The sequence below is a fragment of the Geotrypetes seraphini genome, chromosome 15 (assembly GCF_902459505.1).
Source record: "Geotrypetes seraphini chromosome 15, aGeoSer1.1, whole genome shotgun sequence".
In the NCBI taxonomy this organism is placed as follows: domain Eukaryota; kingdom Metazoa; phylum Chordata; class Amphibia; order Gymnophiona; family Dermophiidae; genus Geotrypetes; species Geotrypetes seraphini.
Genome location: NC_047098.1, coordinates 63,786,869 through 63,808,437, shown reverse-complemented (window position 1 = coordinate 63,808,437; position 21,569 = coordinate 63,786,869). Strand labels below are relative to the sequence as shown.

Genomic DNA, 21,569 nt, shown 5'->3' with positions numbered 1-21,569 from the left:
ATAGTGCACCCCACATGCATGAATAAGCAAGAACATATGATGACATAAATCACTCCAGTGGATTTACATGTGGTACAACTCTTGAGGCTATAACTTTTACCAGTAACAGGATGTTTAAAGGTTAAGTGGGCAATAGAACTAAATATTGCCGGTGTCTGCATAATGCCCCGGCTCGACTCCTAGACTGCTCCTGCCCAAACTGGAGAGTGCTATTCAGTGGTACATTCTGGTTAAGTGTTGCTCAAGGGACAGCCTGATCAATTTGACCTGGCAGGAACTTCTCCAACCTGGTTAAATAGCTTTAGTGACCTCATAGGAGTAAACTGCCCATGTATTTACAAATGAAGGGTCAAGGTGATTAAATTTGCGGACGATACGAAGTTATTCAGAGTAGTGAGGACGCGAGGGGATTGTGAAGGTCTGCAACGTGACATAACCAAGCTCGAGAAATGGGCATCGACATGGCAAATGAGGTTCAACGTGGATAAGTGTAAAGTGATGCATGTCAGTAACAAAAGTCTCATGCACAAATACAGGATGTCTAGGGCGGTACTTGGAGAGACCTCCCAGGAAAGAGACTTGGGAGTTCTGATCGACATGTCGATGAAGCCGTCCATGCAATGTGCAGTGGCGGTGAAAAGGGTGAACAGAATGCTATGAATGATAAAGAAGGGGATCACGAACAGATCAGAGAAGGTTATCATGCCGCTTTACCGAGCCATGGTGCGCCCTCACCTGGAGTACTGCGTTCAGCACTGGTCGCCGTACTTGAAGAAGGACACGGTACTACTCGAAAGGGTGCAGAGAGCGACTAAAATGGTTAAGGGGCTGGAGGAGTTGCTGTACAGTGAGAGATTGGAGAAACTGGGCCTCTTCTCCCTTGAAAAGAGGAGACTGAGAGGGGACATGATCGAAACGTTCAAGATACTGAAGGGAATAGACAGTAGATAAAGATAGATTGTTCACCCTCTCCAAGGTAGGGAGAATGAGAGGGCACTCTCTAAAGCTGAAAGGGGATAGATTCAGTACAAACGAGAGGAAGTTCTTCATCACCCAGAGAGTGGTAGACAACTGGAAAGCTCTTCCGGAGTCTGTTATAGAGGAAAACACCCTCCAGGGATTCAAGACAAAGTTGGACAAGTTCCTGCTAAACTGGGACATACACAGGTGAGGCTGGACTCATTTAGAGCACTGGTCTTTGACCTGAGGGCTGCCACATGAGCGGACTGCTGGGCAGGATGGACTGCTGGTCTGACCCAGCAGCGGAAATTCTTATGTTCTTATGCCATCCCTTGTTGCGACTGAGCTGAAACCTGAAAGGAGCAGGAAGAAACTGGCAAGTTGGAAAAACACCAGAAACCTTATTGCTGCTCTTCAGCTTACATAGTGCATGGCACGGTCGTTTCTCTTTTCCTGTGCCTTAGAAAGACATGCAATAATGATCTGTTGATCAATAATGCATCATTGTGCTGACCTGAATACTTCATTTTTATAGTTAGCCACTTGGTTACAATTACACTATTGCGATGGCTCTGAAAGTAAGAAAATCAGTTGATTAGGATTTTCAGTTACAATGCTTCATGGCACCTTTTTGACAAGTTGCAGATGGACAACAGTGGTTAATAACCAAAATTTGCAACATGTATATCATTAGCCCTTTATGCCTGTTCAAGAGGATGTCTTCTGGAAAGGTGTCCCTTTTTTAATTTTTATCTAAAATTATATTGGCTCAGCAGCTGACAGTGCATGACAGTGGAGAAGTCAATTAGAGCACTGTTGACTATTCCGTGTAACCTGAGTAGATTTACCCTTTAAACATAGGTATGGTCAATACTTTACCACTGAAAGATGAAGAACTTTGTCCATCTGAATTTGTTTTATTAACTGGATCTACTAGTCATGGCAAATGCTATACAGTGGGACCCTTACAGGAGCTCACTTTGGTGATGCTGCTTGGTGCTGAGTGGCTTCCTGAATGGCTCCCACAAATTCTCACCCAAAAATCCTGGTTTATATTTGAGTATAGAGGGTAAGTTGCACTGTACTCTCTAACCTGAGTATGAGTCCTCCAACTGCATTGTTGCCAGTGTGTGGTGGTATTTCAATATTGTGTTTTCAAACGCTAGAGAGGAGAAGGCTGCCTGGAGTTCTGTGGTAGTGATAGTGTGAAAAAAAGAAATCGCCAAGTTCTTCCATAGAAAAAAGGGAAACCCAAGCACAAACAAAACTGTGGAACATGATAGTCTTGATGTAAAAGTTGTAATAGCAGTTAATCTTCACAAATTTAGGTGATGCCGTCAAATTAAAACAAATCCATATGACACGTAGTAGGGAGCTGTAGTTTAGACCCGACACGGTCCATGTTTTGGTTATGAATTACCTTCCTCTGGGGTCTGATCAAATTGTACCACAAAATTTAGAAATGCGAAAGAGCGTCCATAAATATGTGAGTGATAGTGAAACAGCACCCCTGCTGGCAGGACTGAAGGTGGAGAAATCCCACTCGGCTTAGAGGGAATGGTATTGGGTTGTACTGTACTTAAGATATGTGACAACCAAATAAGTTATATAAAAAAAAAAGGCAAAATGTGCCTTAGGCCAGTAGTAAAGGGAGAAGTAAGCTACTGAGTGTAAATCAAATGGCGCCAACCATCATTTTGAGGTCTGTGGCCCAAGTCCAAGTTTAAAATTTAAGATGCTATTTTGTCAGCAAAAAAGAATGCAAATATTTAAAATTTACATACTGTATATTTAATAGTAGCTATGGGATGTGGAGTTGGACACAAACAAGATAAAGCTACTCCAGTGGGCTATAAATATTAATCAAGCCTAGAACTTTGTTAATATTAGAGATGGGCGGCATAGAAATGCATTAAATAAATTGAAGGAAAGGCACCCAGACCTGACTGATATTGCCAGAGGGAACTTGGAGAAACAGAAACTATACTTGCTAAAACATTACCACCAATAAAAATAATTAAACGTTTTCTTTCAGATAACGTCAACTAAAAGTGATACATGGATTCAGTCTTCCAGTACAAGTTTTATTCTAATTTGACACACAGACGGTTTATAGGTAAGATTTTCCATAGTTACAATGCAATATTTTCAATACAAGTTTTACTTATGTGACATGTACAGTATATTGGTACCAGATCCCGGTATATTTCTTTGTAATCTATGGTTAAGGGCAGAAGAGTTAGATGATAAGGTATGTTTTTATTGTTTTTCTAAAGTTTAGGAGTCCTTCAAGGGATATGATCTGCGGGGGCAGTTGATTCCAGTGGCTCAGTATGAAGTGGGAGTAGGAACATCGTTTGGTGGTTTGCAGATGAAGGGCACAACCAGAGGGTATTTTGAGGCATATTTCATCTTGGGAGTGGAAGGACCTGTTCGGTACATACGGAGGATGCTTAACCAGCAGACCAGGCCATCTCCATCCGCAGCACAGTGAAGGGGAAGGGAGATCGAGTCGTCCCCCTTCTCTGCACCGGAGGGCAGATTGCGTTCGGTGGGAAGCCCTGCCCCAGCAGCCATTTCTTCACTTGGCCTGCCTTTCAGCCCTCCTAAGGGCTCAGCAGACCAGGCTGCCCCCTAAAAAAATTAAAAAATTTTTTTTTAAAAAAAAGCTTATTCCTAATCGTCTCCTTAGCCGGCGCCCCTACCCTACTTTTTATCGGTCTATTTACCTTTCTCTTACTATTTCTGTTATCTAGCAGCTTCAGATTAGTCCCTGTGGTTTCCATTAATTTTCATCATTGGAATAACCTTCCTGCCCTGCTGCGGAATCTGGGCTCTTTCCAATTTTTCCGAAAGCATCTGAAAACTTGGCAATTCTAAAAAATGTAAATCTCACTACCCTCTTTATAATCACTAACTCTTATTATGTTTTTCCTTCCTTAAATTAAAGTTACTGAAAACCGTGCCAAGCTCCATATCTAATCTAATCTACGGCTTGGCTTTATATACCGAGTCATCATTCTAAGAAAGCTCGACTCGGTTTACAATAATTAACTTAACAAATAAAAACCATAAAAAATAAGACTAAATTTCGGGAAATTAATTTTCAAAGTGTTAAGCAAATAAAGTAGTTTTTAAAGATTTGCAAAAAAATTGAAGTGAGCCGGAACTCCTGAAAAGAAATGGAAGATCATTCCAAAGTTGAGAAAACTTAAAGATCAGAGATTGACTAAAAATCTTGACTTCTTTAATCCCTTTTTTGGAAGGAAGAGATAACTTAAATTGTTGGTTACCTCTTGCAAAAGAAAGTCTGTAGGCATTCCAAGATAAAGGAAGGAGAGGAGTAAAGATACTATATAGGATTTTAAAAACAACGCAAGCACATTTAAATTGAACTCTAAAATAAACCGGGAGCCAATGGAGACTCTGGAGCAACGGAGTCACGTGATCAAATTTACATTTCCCAAAGATCAATTTCGCAGCAGTATTTTGAATCAGTTGCAATCTATAAAGACAAGTTTTTGTGGTACTGAGGTAGATAACATTGCAGTAATTGAGGAGTGATAATATAATTGACTGAACTAATATGGAAAAATGACAATGATGAAAGAGGTGTCTGACCGTCCTCAACAAATGCAGGTTAAAAAAACATTTCTTGACCACAGAATTAATTTGATCCTTAAAAGAGAGAGAGGAGTCAAAGAGGACTCCCAAAACCTTGGCAGAAAACTCAATCTGTAAGGAGGATCCAGAAACCAAAGCTACAGAAAGCGGAAAACAATCCAATTTTGGGCCTAACCATAATAATTTGGTTTTAGTTGTATTAAGCTTCATCCAGACCGAATGAGCCCAGGCTTGAAGTTTTGATATACAGAGATTCACTTTAGATACTAGGTCAGTAGTATCCAGATCTATCTCTATCAATATGAAAATATCATCCACATAAGTGAATAAAGTTTCCCAGGATGACAGCTTAAGAATATCCAGGGTGGTCATGTAAAGATTGAATAAAATTGGAGAGAGTGGGGAACCCTGAGGAACCTCACAGGGAGGCTGCCAAGAGTTAGACGTATTACCTTCAAAATTCATTGAATAGGAACAATACAAAAGAAATTTAGAGAACCAGTCTAAAACTACCTGCTGGAGACCAATATCTGAAAGCAAGTGAAGGAGAATACCATGATGGACTACATCAAATGCTGCAGAAAGATCAAACTGGAGTAGAATAGAATATTTGTTTTGGATTTGTTGAATTTTTGAAAGATGAGAAATCAGTAGGGTTTCAGTGCTAAAATTAGAGTGAAACCCATGTTGGAATGACTGAAGTAAAGAAAATTTCTCTAGATAGTCAGTAAGTTGACCGGCTACAATTGATTCTAACATTTTTGTCATAAAGGTATATTGGCAATTGGACGATAATGAGAAGGGAACTGTAAGATCTAAATCTACTTTTTTTTAGAAGAGGAGTAAGTGTTATTTGTCCCATGGAATGTGAAAAATATCCATGTTCTGGAGAAAAATTCAGAAAGGCAGTTAGCCACATTATAGCTTGAAAGGAGATATTAAGAAATAAATATGATGGGAAAGGGTCCAATGAACATTTGCACTTTCTCATCCTTTCACACAATCTAGAAACTTGAAGTTCGGATACTGGAGTGAATGACTGCCAATAGCGATCAGCTGGTATTTCCTCTGTGAAATAATTGAGATATATGAGGAGATACTCAATTTCACTTGTAGGAAAAGATTGTCTAATAAGAGAGGTTTTATCTTGGAAAAAAGCAGGCTAAGGTTTCAGCAGAAGGAGATGAGGAGTGATCAGTTGTAGAGTCAGTATTGGTCAAGGAACGCCAGAGCTTAAAAAGGATACCACTCTGGTTATTGGACTTAGTTATCTTACTACCATAATAGGATTTTCTCGCTTTCCTGAGTTCAAAATTATAAGAGGATGCGGTATACAAACTTAAGGTTTAGTTTAGTATCACATAGATCAGTGCCATGTCGTGCAAGGATTTGAACAATAGAATCAGGCCCATGAAGACACGTTTGGCTACGGGCAGCCAGTGAGGTGACACTAGAGCCTGGGAGACAGGGTCATGGAGATTTTTTAGAAGCCCAATTGCCATGTTTTGTACATGCTAGAAAAGTTGCATTCTTTGCCATGAGACCATTAAATAGCACATTCCAGTAATTTATGCGGGAGAATACTAAGGCGTAGAGTAGTTGGGTAAAGTCAGAGTCTGAAAAGTAGTTCTTTATTTTTTGGAATTGTTGCAGGTAGTAAAATGTGGAAGATACCACCTGAGAGATAAGGTTGGAAAGTGATAGGTTGGAGTCAAGGCGTATTCCTAGGCTACACACTTGGTCTTTTGCAGTTATGGTAGAATCCCAGCACAGTGAGGGATGGACACTGTTTCAGCGTTCTTTGCAGATCCAAAGGCGTGCCAATTTATTGGCACTAACAGCACACAATTTTATTATGATCTACCACAGGTAGCAGATTGGTGAAACAAAAATGTTTTAAATTAAAATAAACAAATGCCATTTATAGAATTCTCCAGATACTGTGTATATCATACTGTGCCCATGACCAACAGATACATAAAACTGAGACTTAATGAACATAGGGCCAGATTCACTAAAGATAGCGATTCAATTGCTGTTGGCCGATTCTCTGGCAGATTATGAAACAGCGATTGATTCACTATCATGTTTGCATACAAATGATTTGCACCTCCGTGGCAAATCATTTGCAAGCAAACTCACTGACTCAATTACTCAGTGAGCGATTGAGTCAGTGCAGAGCCCTGACAATAGTGACAGGAGAAGCAGCCTACTGTCACTGCTGTCAGGACTTCGGTCGCCTATCCGCCAAACTTATAGCAGAAGGGATGCCCACTCCCTCCTGCCATCGGCCCCTCTCTTTCCCCCTCACCTCTTGAGGTGGTCAAACTTCTCGCTGATTGAAAACCCGGGTGCTGGAGCATAGATCGTACCTGAACACCGGGCGCATGGAGGAACCGATGGTTATACATTGTCTTGAGGCTCAATATGAATTTAGCTCCTTGCAATGCACTGTGATTGAGCACCTCCCCTATACATCTAGATGCAGTGATTGGCGGCGTCAGTTAAGACAAAGAGAACAACGCTGGATATACCTGTTACAATCGGCCCAAACAATGAGGCTGAATGCCCAGATTGAATGGGCGGCATTTTTTGGTTGAAATCATGCTGATTGGTTGACAGGCTGGAGCCAAGTGATGATTGGTCTGTGGGCCTCAAGAGGTGGAGTTTGGAGTAATAGAGGAGCTGCGATCTGTAGCGCTTCCTGACACCAGTAAAGTATTACACCCCTGACACAGCAAGAGCGAAATGGAGATTTCCCCGTCGGGTGGGTTGACTGGCTATGAAGTCCAAGCAGAGGGGCACGATTTGTGAGCACGATTGGAAACAGCTGGACTTCACTGGCAGCTAAGTCTTTTTCTGCTCATGTTGCAATATTTGATTGTTTCACTGAAGTGCAGACTTTTTCCACACAATGAATTTGTGAAATTCTTGGGTTGCTTTCTGTGAGGTGTTTTTTGGGGAGCTTCTACTATGCCTTATTTTTTCCACCACTGTTGATTTAACACACTTGAGAGACAAAAGTGGAGTTTTTTGCCATATGAAGCTTAACTGAGGATTTTTCTCCACTTTTTCTGTCTCTCTCTCTCTTTTTCAGATTGTGGCTGAGTGAGTGGTGTGTGTGTGGGGTGGTACAGCCTTGCAGAGTCCCCAGGTGTTCCATTTAGGGCATATTTTGAGGTGGTTGTTGATCTCAATTACCCCAACATTGACTGGTTAAATGTTACATCGGGGAGTGCTAGGGAGGTAAAATTCCTAGATGTCATAAATGACTGCTTCTTGGAGCAATTGGTCCGGAACTCACAAGAGGAGGTGCTATTTTAGATTTGGTCCTTAGTGGAATGCAAGACATAGTACGGGAGTTAACTGTGTTGGGTCTGCTGGGAAACAGTGATCATAACGTGATCAAATTTGAGCTGATACCGAGAGTAACATCACAAAAGAAATCTACTTTTCGAAATGGCAACTATGATAAAATGAGGAAAATGGTTAAAAAGAAGTTAAAAGGATCAGTTGCAAAGGTTAGGACTGTAAACCAGGTGTGGATGTTTATTTAAAAATACCATCGTGGAAGCCCAGACCAGATGTATTCCATGTATCAGCAAAAGTGGAAAGAAGAGCAAATGAGAGCCGGAGTGGTTAAAAGGTGAAGTGAAAGAGGCTATTGGAGCCAAAAAAACATCCTTTAAAGAATGGAAAAAAGATCCAAATGAAGAATATAGGAAGAAACACAAGCACTGGCATGTTAGGTGCAAAGCATTGATAAAGACAGCTAAGAGAGAACATGAAGAGAAATTTGCAAAAGAGGCAAAAACTCATAGCAATTTTATAGGTACATCAGAAGCAGAAAACCTGTGAGGGAATCTGTGGGACCGTTGGATGATCAAGGAGTGAAAGGAGTGCTCAGGGAGGATAAGGCCATTCTTTGCTTCGGTCTTACGGAAGAAGATGTAAGAGATCTACCTGAACCAGAAATGGATTTAAAGGGTGATGATGTGGAGGAACTGAAAGAAATTTTGGTGAATCTGGAAGATGTACTAAGCCAAATCAACAAGTTAAAAAGTGATAAATCGCCAGGACCGGATGGTATACATCAAAGAACTCAAAAATGAAATTGCTGACCTGCTATTAGTGGTCTGTAACCTGTTGCTAAAATTGTCTGTAGTATCTGAAGATTGGAGGGTGGCCAATGTTACGCCAATTTTTAAAAAGGGCTCCAGGGGAGATCGGAAAATTACAGACCGCCAAGCCTTACTTCAGTGCTGGGCAAAATGATAGAAACAATTATAAAAAATAAAATTGTGGAACATGTAAACAAACATGATTTAATGAGACAGAATTGGCATGGGTTCAGCCGAGGGAGATCTTGCCACACAAATTTGCTTGACTTCTTTGAAGGTGTGAATAAACATGTGGATAAAGATAAGTTGGTTGATATAGTATATCTAAATTTTCAGAAAGCTTTTGATAAAGTTCCTCACGAGAGGCTCCTGAGAAAATTAAAGTGTCATGAGATAGGTGGCAAAATTCAGTTGTAGATTAGGAATTGGTTATTGGATAGAAAACAAAGGGTAGGGTTAAATGGTCATTTTTCTCAATGGAGGAGAATAAACAGTGGAGTGATGCAGGGGTCTGTATTGGGACTGGTGCTATTTAACTTATTTATAAATAATATGGAAATTAGAACAATGAGGTGATTAAATATGCAGATGACACTAAACTGTTCAAAGTTGTTAAAAAAACATGCTGATTGTGAAAAATTGCAGGCGGACCTTAGGAAATTGGAAGAATGGCGTCCAAATGGCAGATGAAATTTAATGTGGACAAATGCAAAGTGATGCACATTGGGAAGAATAACCTGAATCATAGTTACCGGATGCTAGGGTCTACCTTGGGGATTAGCGCCCAAGAAAAGGATCTGGGTGTCATTGTAGACAATACAATGAAATCTTCCTCCCAATGTGCGGCGGTGGCCAAAACCCAAATAGGATGATAGGAATTATTAAAAAAGGGATGGTTAACAAGACTTAGAATGTTATAATGCCCCTGTATCGCTCCATGGTGTGACCTCATCTGGAGTATTGCATTCAGTTCTGGTCTCCTTATCTCAAGAAAGATAATAGTGGCACTAGAAAAGGTTCAAAGAAGAGCGACCAAGATGGTAACAGGGATAGAACTATCGTATGAGGAAAGATTAAACAGTTAGGGCACTTCAGCTTGCAAAAGAGACGGCTGAGGGGAGATATGATTGAAGTCTACAAAATCCTGAGTGGAGTAGAACGGGTACAAATGGATCAATTTTTCATTCTGTCAAAAATTGCAAAGACTAGGGGACATTCGATGAAGTTACAGGGAAATACTTTTAAAACCAATTGGAGGAAATTATTTTTCACTCGGAGAATAGTTTAAGCTCTGGAACGTGTTGCCAGAGGATGTGGTAAGAGTGGAGAGCGTAGCTGGTTTTAAGAGAGGTTTGGACAAGTTCCTGAAGGGAAAGTCCATAGTTATTGAGAGATAGGGGAAGCCACTGCTTGCCCTGTATCGGTAGCATGGAATATTGTTCCACCTTGGGTTTTGGCCAGGTACTAGTGACCGAATTGGCCACAGTGAGAACAGGCTACTGGCCTTGATGGACCTAGTCTGACCCAGTAAGGCTATTTTTATATTCTTATATAAAGAAACCCATTATATTTCTATGGGCATCTTTAACAGTTAGCACATGCTAACGTGATTGCACATGTTAACACGCTTAGCATCCTTTGAATTCCCCCACCCCCCAAAAAAGATGGCTTCATCTCCATCTAGTCTAATCTAATCCTGAGATTTGTATACCGTGTCATCTGATTTAGAAACTCGTTTCAGTTTACACAAAAAGGTTGAATGAATAGAAGACAAAATCCAAACTAACTAAAACCTAACACATCTTCCATATGTGAGTACAACTAAATCCACAAAAGAATAGTTATTCAAGAATGTAGAAAGTCACGTAACGCATTGCAATTAGGAATAAGGCAGCAGTTCAAAACGGCCCATAATTTTGCTAAAGGAAACAACCCTTTTGAGATTTAAAAAAAAACCCAAATCATTATTTTTAGCCTCTTTTTCAAATCTGTAGGGTTTCTACATTTTCCTGGACATTTTCCTCCCCTCTGGCTTATCCTATGCTAATGAAGACTCTGCATTCGATTTAATGCAAAGATAATCAGATCTTTAGAATAAAATTTGATAACATCAATCGCCTCTTTCCCTCGAAAAGTTCCAAGTCTCAATCAATATACTAAAGAACTTGCCCTGTGGGTTAATATTATTGAGGTACAGAACTCTGCATTTGTACTCTGTACATACCACAAGGAAAATCCTTTACTTTAGGCACAGGCATTCCATCTTATTTTAAAGTGCATGATGACTTTGTCTTCAGCTGAAACAGAATGCAATTGAAATGAGTTTCAAATACATTTCAAACACACTGCCACATCTCCATAAATAAGAAAAGAATTCTTTAGATGTAGAAAACTCTGACCTATTTTTCTTGTATGATTTGTGTTAACCATTCACTGCATCCCCTCTGCTTTCTCAGTAGTGCTTTATACAGTATTTGCCCTTAACAGCGGAAGCTGGATAGGCCCGCTTTCTTATTAACATCATTCTACCCATCAAACCCTTAAACACATCCCCAAAGAAGACACGTAAACTTGCGTGGAGAAAACCTGGCCGCAGCCCTGTTTATTGTAAATTAACATATTTAAATAACATTTAAATATAAATAACATTACAAAACAACTTTAAATAACCATTTTCTATTAACCTTCACAATGGTATCACCATTGCGACCCAGATCCCGAGCTACTGCACAGATGTAAATGGCCCCCGACCCTGCCATCTAAGCAAGGGTCCGAGGGGTGGCATGTCCCCACATGCCCCATTGTCCAAGATCATCAGACCAACCAGGCACGGCTCCCAACCGGCCCACCGCTCATCTCCATGATGAGACCAGCCGCCAGTAGCTCGGGATACCGCCAACTAAAGTAAACTCCCACCCCAGAAACTAACGGGCGGGAGGGCGGGAAAGTTGTCTCGGAGGACCAGAAACCGTTAAGGTCCTCCGAGACCCTCCTTAAACAACCCTCCACCCCCCGCCCCCACCGACGGCCGCGACACCAACCAATCACGCTTTCCCTCGTCGGGACAGCCTCTACCCCTAACCTTCTTCCTTACCTAACCCCCCCCCCCCTTTTTTCCTAAAGCTTGCCCGACGGACGGCCCCGCAGGCCTCCCAGCTCCGCGTTAGAGCCGTCCGTCGAGACAGGCTCTCGGACTTTTTATAACAGCGGAAGCTGGATAGGCCCGCTTTCTTATTAACATCATTCTACCCATCAAACCCTTAAACACATCCCCAAAGAAGACACGTAAACTTGCGTGGAGAAAACCTGGCCGCAGCCCTGTTTATTGTAAATTAACATATTTAAATAACATTTAAATATAAATAACATTACAAAACAACTTTAAATAACCATTTTCTATTAACCTTCACAATGGTATCACCATTGCGACCCAGATCCCGAGCTACTGCACAGATGTAAATGGCCCCCGACCCTGCCATCTAAGCAAGGGTCCGAGGGGTGGCATGTCCCCACATGCCCCATTGTCCAAGATCATCAGACCAACCAGGCACGGCTCCCAACCGGCCCACCGCTCATCTCCATGATGAGACCAGCCGCCAGTAGCTCGGGATACCGCCACAAGCCTGTAACCCGTTACAGGCTCCCCCCAATAAACAGAGCTGCAATCAAGAGTCCAACACACGCTCACAGCAGGTAGCAAAGTCATCGAGTAAGAGGTCCCACCCAATATCCGAAAGATGAACCTGATCCCGGAAGAACAAACCTGAACAACTAACGTCCACCCAGGAGTGTCTAATCTGAACCCCGCCCCGAGCTTCCACCCAACGACCAATTTGCCTGTTCACTTTAGTAAGTCCCCGAGTCCACCGTCTAGACACCAACCGCTTCGGCCGCGGAATAATGTCTGACCAGACAAGCCGTGCACTCGGGAACCAACCCTGAACCACCCCCAGATCACCTATCACCATATCTATCAAATGCTTCCCGCTAAGCGCGTCCACATCGTTGCCTCCGAGATGGATAAGCAACAGATCGGGACACCGAGCACGCTGCCGCAGATCCTCCAGTAGGGGGAGCAGCTGGTGCCAACGCATCCCGCGCTGACCCCACCAGGAGACGTAGACTCCACGATGATGTAGACCCAGGTGCTGCCCGCCGGGTCGAATCACGGCGCGCTCCCCGGCCCAATGGACAAAGGAGTGGCCAACGATCCACACCGAGAGGACACGTCGCGCCGCACCTGAAAAGCAAAACTCAACAGTCAAGTCCACGTCCCAAGACTCAAAAAGGTCAGTAACTAGGAGTCATGCAGATCACCCGCCCACACATCACAAAGCAAACATCTATACCTAGAACTCTATCCCCTGCCCAAGAACTCAACCCCCTGCCAACCAACCAAGCCCAGGAGACCCCGTTAACCTGAACTACCGGACTGAACATTCACTTGCGGGGCAGCAATCGGGCGGATGTATCCACGATAAGCCCCTGAAGCCCATCTGCCCAATCGTTGAATGGCCCCATCGGGAACACCTGCCTCAAAAGCACTAGTGGCAGCTCCGATTCTAAAAGAGTGGGTGCCGAAGCGCGCCGGGTCGACACCACACCGTCCCAGTACCCGACGCAAGACCGTCAGAAACTGGTATCGAGTGAGACGGGCACCGTCCGCGTGCAGTAACAAAGCCAAGTTGGAGCTAGGTCGAATCGCCATGTAGGCTTCAAGCGACTGGACCGGGCATGAAGCACAGCCCACCACTCGGTGCAGGACCAGAGTGCGCCCCCTGCCCAGCTGATCCGACTTAGACCGGGCAATAAACAAACTCACCGCATCACCAGACAAGCGAACCTGACTAAACAAGAGACCTCGCAATCCAAGGACGTCCGCCGGGTGTACCAGCAACTCGCCCACCCGCAGCGCCCCAAAGAAAGCCAAGGAGAAGGCGACCCGAAACAGACAAGCCTCAAAACTAGAACTTGCTACCACCGGCAATACTGCTATGATACGGGACAATAAGGCGTGTGTGATGGGTAGCCGGGTATCCGGCATCCGCGGAGCCACGCGATCCCAAGCCGCCAACATCCTACGGGGCAAAAAACCGGCAGATGGGCAGGACCACCCAAAGGCCCTGCAAAAGTATGCAAAGCCCGCCAGGTGACCCGCTGCCGCACTCCGGGAGCAACCTTCCCGTTGAGATCCCGCTAAGAAGTCCGCAAGCAGGACCTCCGAAACAGGACCGGGGACCCAACCCCGCGTATGTAGAAATCGACAAACAGTCACAAAACCCCGATTGTATCGAATCCAAGTGGCTGGCGCTACCGATCGCTGCAACAAGCTCCAGATCCGTTCACCAACAAGCCCCATAAATGCTCCGGCATCGGCGACCCCTCCTCCTTCGCTGAAGGCGCCAACTGGCGAAACTGCAAAAATTGAAAGCGAGAAAGAGTATCAGCAAGTCTGTTCTGAACCCCGGGCACATGGCGAGCCCGGACAAATAGATTAAGGCGCAAACAACGCAAGACCAGCTCCCGCATAACTCTATTCACCTGTAAGCATTTCGCAACCTGCCGATTCACTACTTCGACCACCCCCATGTTGTCACACCAGAAAACCACTCTCCGATTCCGCAACTTCTCCGGCCACAACTCACAGGCGACTAATAAGGGGAACAGCTCTAACAGGGTCACATTACGAGTTAAACCAGCCTTCCGCCAACTATCAGGCCAAGCAGCAGCGCACCAGTCCCCCTGACAGTAGAGTCCGAAGCCTACACCCCCCGCCGCATCCGACTGCAGCTCCAGATCCACGCTGGAGATATCCGGGAACTGAATGGGAAGCGATCCATTAAAACGAGCCAAGAAGAGAGACCACATATGCAGATCCGCCCGAATCCCCGCTGAAATCCTAACAAAGTGTCTACGATCCCGAACACCTGACGTCGCCGCCGCTAAACGACGGGAAAAAGCCCTACCCATAGGCAGTACCCGACAGGCAAAGTTAAGGGACCCCAACAACGACTGCACGACTCGCAGAGTAGATTTTCGGGTACTCCGCACCAAAGAAATCAAGGTTAACAACTGTTGCACCTTACCGTGGGGCAGCCTAGTCACCATTGCAACCGTATCAATCTCGATCCCCAAGAAGGTGAGGCTAGTAGTGGGCCCTTCCGACTTTTCAGCGGACAACGGCACTCCGAATTCAGCGGCCATCGACTCGAAGGTTAATTTCAAGAGACCGCAATCACCTGAGCTCGCTTCCCCTACGAACAGAAAATCATCAAGATAATGAACCACCGAGTCTCTCCCCGCGCGTCGAACAGTAACCCAGTGTAGAAAGGAGCTGAACAACTCAAAAAACGCGCAGGAGATGGAACAACCCATCGGCAGGCAGCGGTCAAAATAAAAGGCACCCTCAAACCTAAAGCCTAGCAACGGATAGGAGGATGGATGAACCGGCAATAACCGAAAGGCCGACTCAATGTCCACCTTCGCCAGCAAAGCGCCGCTGCCCGCGATACTCACCAAACGCAAAGCACTGTCGAAGGATGCGTAGCGAACCGAACAGAGATCACGAGGAATACCGTCATTCACCGAACGGCCTACGGGCCTGGACAAGTTGTGTATCAGGCGAAATTTCCCAGGTTCCTTCTTAGGAATAATTGCCAAAGGGGACAACACCATCACCGGGAATGGACGGACCTGAAAGGGACCCGCAACCCGCGCAAGAGCAAGTTCCTCACACAACTTACGCTGAACCTCCCCCCGCAACATAGAAACCGACGAAGCATTGGAAGCCTGCACGTTAGACAAGGGAAGAGAACAGGGAATAACGAAACCGTCGCTAAATCCCCCCGCCAACACCACAGCCGCCTGTTTATCCCCGTAAAGGTCCAACCAAGGTCTCATGGCTCCCACACGGACCGGAGTGGGCAGCCCCTGCACCCTGACCTCACTTGGGTGGAGCAAGGGGGGGCCCAGCTCCTTTTTTGGGGCACTTAAGAGCCGAGTGTCCCTGGCCACATCCGGAGCAGGCATGCCGGAAGCGACAGTCTGTAAAGGAACAGGAGGATTTGTTGAACTGCCAGCAGAGGCCCGGACCCCCCCCGGCCCCCGGGCCTCCCGTGGGACGAAAGGAACGACCACCCCCAGCTACCGGAAACCCCGCCTTGCCCGCGGCACTCAAGCCAGACCCACCAGGTTTAGCCATATGGGTGAGCCAAAGATTAATGTCCTGAGTACCCCAGGACATGTGTTTGTTTTCCTCCATCTTGTCGCGGAATGCTTCATCATAATTTAGCCAGGCCCAACCCCCGAACCTCTGATAACCATCAAGAATGGAATCCGCGTAAGCTAACAACAGGCCGTAGTCCTGAGGACGCTCGCGGCCCCAAACGCTGGCTAACCGAAGAAACGCGCGCGACCAATTCACAATATTACGGGACACAACACTCCCTTTAGGCTTCCCCCCCTCCTTCTTACTCTTCTTCTTCCGACCTCGTACCCGGCCTTCCAAAAGCCGGAAAACGTCCACACACGAACGCTTCTTAATCTTGCGGCGAAGAGACCGCGGAACCTTCTCCCACAGCTCCGACAACGCCACAAGGGCCGGGGCCCCCCGATCAGCGCCCTCCCGTACAGAGCTCGCGCCCGTCCCCCTCTGAGGTGAATCAGACGAGGAAGAGGACGTCGAAGAAGAAGAGGATGATAAAGTAGACGAAGATGAAGAAGAAGAATCCTTACCCTTACGACCTTTTCTACCCTTGCCCTTACCCTTCTTTCGCCTACCCTTACCAAGCACCCCAGCCGCTAAGGCCATGTTACCCGTGTTCGGTTCTCCAGCCGGTCTTCCTTCACCACCTGCCGCTCCAGGAGTGGCGCCCTCCGCAGCTACCACCATAGCAGGACTCCGACGTGTCGCCCGATCTGGTTCCACGATACCAGGTCGTCGTGCAGCATCCGATTCTTCGGCAGGCACTCCTGATGCAGAAATCCCAGCGACGCACTCCCGATCAGCAGCAGAAGCCTGGGGGAAAAAATCAAGACAGGGGCCAGCAACCTGCACAGCAGAAGAAGAAGTTAGCCCAGAGGGCCAGACCCCCACCCGCTGATCCCTCAACCCGTCACCCCCAGGAGGGGTACTCCCAGCGGGAAAACCCATGCTCCAAGGAGGAGGCGGGACAACCCCGTGGTAAGGAGGAGGAACCATGGCCCAGGGATTAGGACCCCAGGGAGACCCCCAAGGACCAGGTGGCCACGACGACCACCAGCTCGCCGTGCTTCCCGGCATCCCGTGACCCAATCCCGACGTAGGGGGCAAGGCACAGACCCCCGACGGACCGCCCTCTAGGACTCCACCCCCCTCCAAGGCAGGAGCCACACTGTCCCGGCTACCACACCCCGACCCCTCACCCACATTCGCCACCCCCGCCTGAGGCATACCAACTAAAAGGCCCCCCGCCGCCGACTCCCTCACTGTCCCAGCAGCAGCCCCAGAGAAGAGCCCAGACAGCCCATCAGCAGCCTGCAGAGCACTGCGGCTCCTCCCCCTTCCTCCCTGCAGCCTCCCACGGCCCCTGCGGGCCGACCCCGCGCCACCTCGCCTAATCAATGTCTCTCCTCCGACCTCCAGCGCTATCGCAGTTCGGGCAGCCGAACGCGAGCGTCTGGGAGGCAAGGATCGACACTCCCCTGCAGAGGCACTCACCGGGTCCCGCTCGTCCTCATCAAACGAGTCGCCGGCGACCAGGGACAACTCAGCCGGATCCGCCGCAACCGAGGTGGGTACACGCGCCATCGGAAGCCTGCCAAAATTTTTTTTTTTTTTTTTTTTTTGTTGTATTATAATGTAGACACTCCCGCCACGCGCCGCCGATCCGACACCACCACCGCGCACCCCGAGGGACCGACACGAACCGCAGCCACGTGGCAGGCCCGAGAAGCCACGAGTTACCGACCCTGCAAAAGTTGTCTCGGAGGACCAGAAACCGTTAAGGTCCTCCGAGACCCTCCTTAAACAACCCTCCACCCCCCGCCCCCACCGACGGCCGCGACACCAACCAATCACGCTTTCCCTCGTCGGGACAGCCTCTACCCCTAACCTTCTTCCTTACCTAACCCCCCCCCCCCTTTTTTCCTAAAGCTTGCCCGACGGACGGCCCCGCAGGCCTCCCAGCTCCGCGTTAGAGCCGTCCGTCGAGACAGGCTCTCGGACTTTTTAATACTGTCAGCTCTATCTTTATAACAAAACAAAAAACTACAGAATTAAAAAACAACTCCGTAGCTTTAACGCAAGTCGCCAAAAAAACATAAAAGGGCATAGAAGCGCAGAGTATTTAATTTCGTATCTCTTCAAGCATCTTCCATTAAGTCACAAATCATTCAGTTGTAGTACTTAATGCTTCTCTCAGCTTTTTTCTATTTGGGGTAACGAGAACATTCGAACCGGGTGCAGATTTTGAGGCAAACGCTATATGGGAGCAGGCACACCTATCTGGGATAAAATGAGGCATAGGACAAACTCTCAAAATGTTTACTTGCCTTTAAAAGAAACAGAAATCTGATTCCTCAAATGCATCCACCTCCGCCTGCAATAGCATTATGGGAAAGTAAAGCTTCTTCCCTCATTGGAGTCAACTGATGGTCATAAATAGAAATTATATGCAAACTTCAGCTGTGCAACACCATGCAACAACATCATAAAGGGGGGGGGGGAGGGGAAATACTCTTGTCCAGATATTAGCTATGAAATCTCCAGTCAAATCAACTCCATCTCTGCAACAAATTTAAGCAGATGGCCCATTCATTTTTGAGTTATCTGCTGAAAGGCACATAACACATATACTTAAATCTAGCCGAAACTGAGAAAAATCAGTTTCTTACATCTTCATTCTGCTGATCAGTGGGACGGAGTAAATAGAGACGAAATATATTAAAATGTATTTTCTGAAAGATGGCCAAATGTGTACATCAGCTATCCAGGAGGGCACGAGAAGATAGATGAGCTGCTCCCAGAATGTTCCCTAAAAGTCACTAAAGTAATGGGATCTAGGCAGCCAAGACTTTTATTGAAATCTCACCTTTGGTATCTAGAACTGAAGCCTGAAAGATTTCCTTGGGGAAGCGGCCGCGACTTTCACTACAGAAGAATAACATTTCTTCAGAGTAAAGATGTAATTCTCAAACATCCAGAATTAGGAGAACAAAACTATCCTCCTGCAGAGCCTAACAGTGCAACTCCATTTGCAGGTCCTCCATCCCCAGCATCTTTTTTTTTTTGGCAATTTTTTTTTTTTTTTTTTGCAATTTTTTGCAATTGCAATTTCACTCCAGGAAGCCTCCTCCCCGGACCAGCCTGATCCCCTTTTTCAGGACTGGAGAGGTACTTTTGAGTGGATATAGTTATCTTTATTTGTTATGCTGCAAGAAGTCATAAATCAGCTTTTAAACATGTATGCAGCAAACAACCCATGATCGTCCCAGCTAGGTTCTCTTACCAGTGATGAAAGGAGAAGAGAAGTTGATCCGCTCAGTTTCGCTCCTGGCTGTTTTATGCGGGTGGATGTGGCAGCGGTGCATGGCAAGGGCAAAGCCTTGGGGATGGGGTGTTGGAAACGCCTGTGCCACTCTATCGAGCTCCACACTCCACCTAAACATCCGCAGAGACACAAATCCAGAGCGGGAGGAGGAGTAGCCCTCCTTCCCCCCCAGATCTCGTCAACTGGTAAAGCACCGGATAAAATCGATTCGGCACGGTACGCTTCCAAGTTAAAAATGAATTATCCATTATAAGTCCGTTCAGCCAGAAGGTTACAGCCGCGAAGGCCGCTCACTTGGGACGAGATCGGATTCATGCAGAGGCAGCCAGGGCTCGGGCGTAAACACAGAGCAACGTGACCGGAACTGGTGAGATCAGGCTGGAGGGGGGAGGGAGCATCATATTATCGGCTCGATGAAATCATCAGCATTGGCACCTCCCTAGAGATGCACCAGCGCCCTCCAAGATGAGGGATCCGACGGAGATTCACTCGGCCTTTTACTAGGAATGACATTTTTAGCTGCATTACGGCGCCGAAAGGGAAGCTGAAGCGAATTCGAGTTCAGAGCCGCCGCAGCCAGCGGGGGATCTGTCCCTGGTGCTGAAACGAAACTGCGGAGTACGAGGAGGTGCTGAAAAGTTCTCAGCCCAACCCAGAATGACGTGGATCTGTTTCAATGAATGATCTGAAACGATGTTTAAAAAAACCCCCAAAACATAGCGAAATAAGATAACAACACTCTTTTCAGCTACAGAGACAAAATAACGCTCAGATGGACTAAGAACATTTCAGCATACCGTCCTGTATCGGTGCCCAACTCCCTAACTCTAGGAAAGTTATTTTTAGTAAAGAATTCATAGATTTTGCTTAAAAAATCCCTTTGGAAACTGCATAATAAATCCTTATTTTCTTATTCCTGCTTAAGAAATGTTGGTAATCTCTAGGTTAGAACTCACATTCTACTTCTGCTATACTACTATTAATTATTTCTATAGTGCTACCAGAAGCACACAGAACTGCACAGTCGCAAAGAGTAAGAAAACAGTCCCTGCTCGATAGAGCTTACAATCTAAACGGGCAAGACAGACAAACAGGATGTCATGGATACAGTTAAGGGGAATGGTTAATCTGCTGGCTGAGTTGGAGGGCAGAGGAGTAGGGTTAAGGATTGAAGGCTATATCAAAAAGGTGAGTTTTCAGTCTGCTTTTAAACACGAAGGGGATTGACGGACAAACTCAGGTAATTTATTCCAGACATAGGGGGTGGCTAGATGAAAGGAACAAAGTCTGGAATTGGCAGTGGAGGAGAAGGTTCAGCTAAGAGTGATTTATTTGAGGAACTGAGTTCTCTGGGAGGTGTACAAGGAGAGAGAAGCAAGGAGAGATATTGAGGGGTAGCAGAATGAACACACTTGCAGGTCAACAATAAGATCTTGAACTGTATGCGATGGCAGATAGGGAGCCAGTGAAGCAAGGTTGATAGAAGATGAGTTGTGCAGCAGAGTTTTGCACAGATTGCAAGGGGGAGAGGCAACACTGAGGGATACCAGTTAGGCATAGATTGCAGTAATCTAAGCATGCGGTTATAAGAGCTTGGACCAGGGTCCGGGTAGTGTGCTCAGAGAGGAAGGGGCAAATTTTGGTGATATTGAAGAGATAGAAGCAACAGGTCTTAGCAGCTTGTTGGATATACGTAGAAAATGAGAGGTCAGAATCAAAGACCACTCCAAGGTTGCGAGCAGAGGAGACTGGAAAAATGACAGTATTATTTACAGAGATGGAGAAAGGAGGAGGAGGAGGAGCAGAGGGTTTAGGAGGAAAGAGGAGCAGCTCAGTCTTGGACATATTTAGTTTCAGATGAGGGCAGGACATCCAGGCAGCAATGTCATCCAAACAAGCAGAGACTTATTCTTGGACTTTAGGTGAAATTTCACGTGTAGAGATAGATCTGGGAGTCATCAGCATATAGGTGATACTGGAAGCCATGGGAGGAGATCAGGGCACCAAGGGAAGAGGTGTAGAGAGAGAAGAGGTCCTAAGACAGAACCCTGGGGTACACCAACCGCTAGTGGGGTAGCAACAGAAGAGGACCCACCAACACACATACATTAAAGGTGCATTGGGAAAGGTAGGAGGCAAACTAGGAGAGGACAGATTCATGGAATCCAAATGATTAATGTCTTGGCCAAGATGCTTTTTTGAGGCATAAGATTTCCTCAATTTTCCTGGAAAATGTATTTTTAATTGATGTCAATCTTGATAGATGTGATTAAGTATTCCAATTGGGAATATATTATTTATCCTCAGTGTCTTAAATTTTATGAAAACCATGCTC

The 21,569-nt window shown here is 45.9% G+C and overlaps 1 protein-coding gene across 2 annotated transcripts in view; it reads right to left on the bottom strand.

The window, feature by feature from the left end:
* Positions 1-19,558, bottom strand: part of CCDC92B (coiled-coil domain containing 92B) — a 41,026-nt gene extending 21,468 nt beyond the window's left edge. The window contains exons 1-2 of one of the 2 annotated variants that reach the window (XM_033921571.1): positions 16,521-16,647; positions 10,930-11,002 (exon numbers count right to left, since the gene is read on the bottom strand). The gene's annotated coding sequence lies outside the window, so the exon portion shown is untranslated. Of the gene's footprint in view, positions 1-10,929; positions 11,003-16,520; positions 16,648-19,192 lie in introns of those variants that run through there. The other variant, XM_033921570.1, reaches the window with a different exon arrangement.
* Between the last annotated feature and the right edge of the window lie 2,011 nt (positions 19,559-21,569).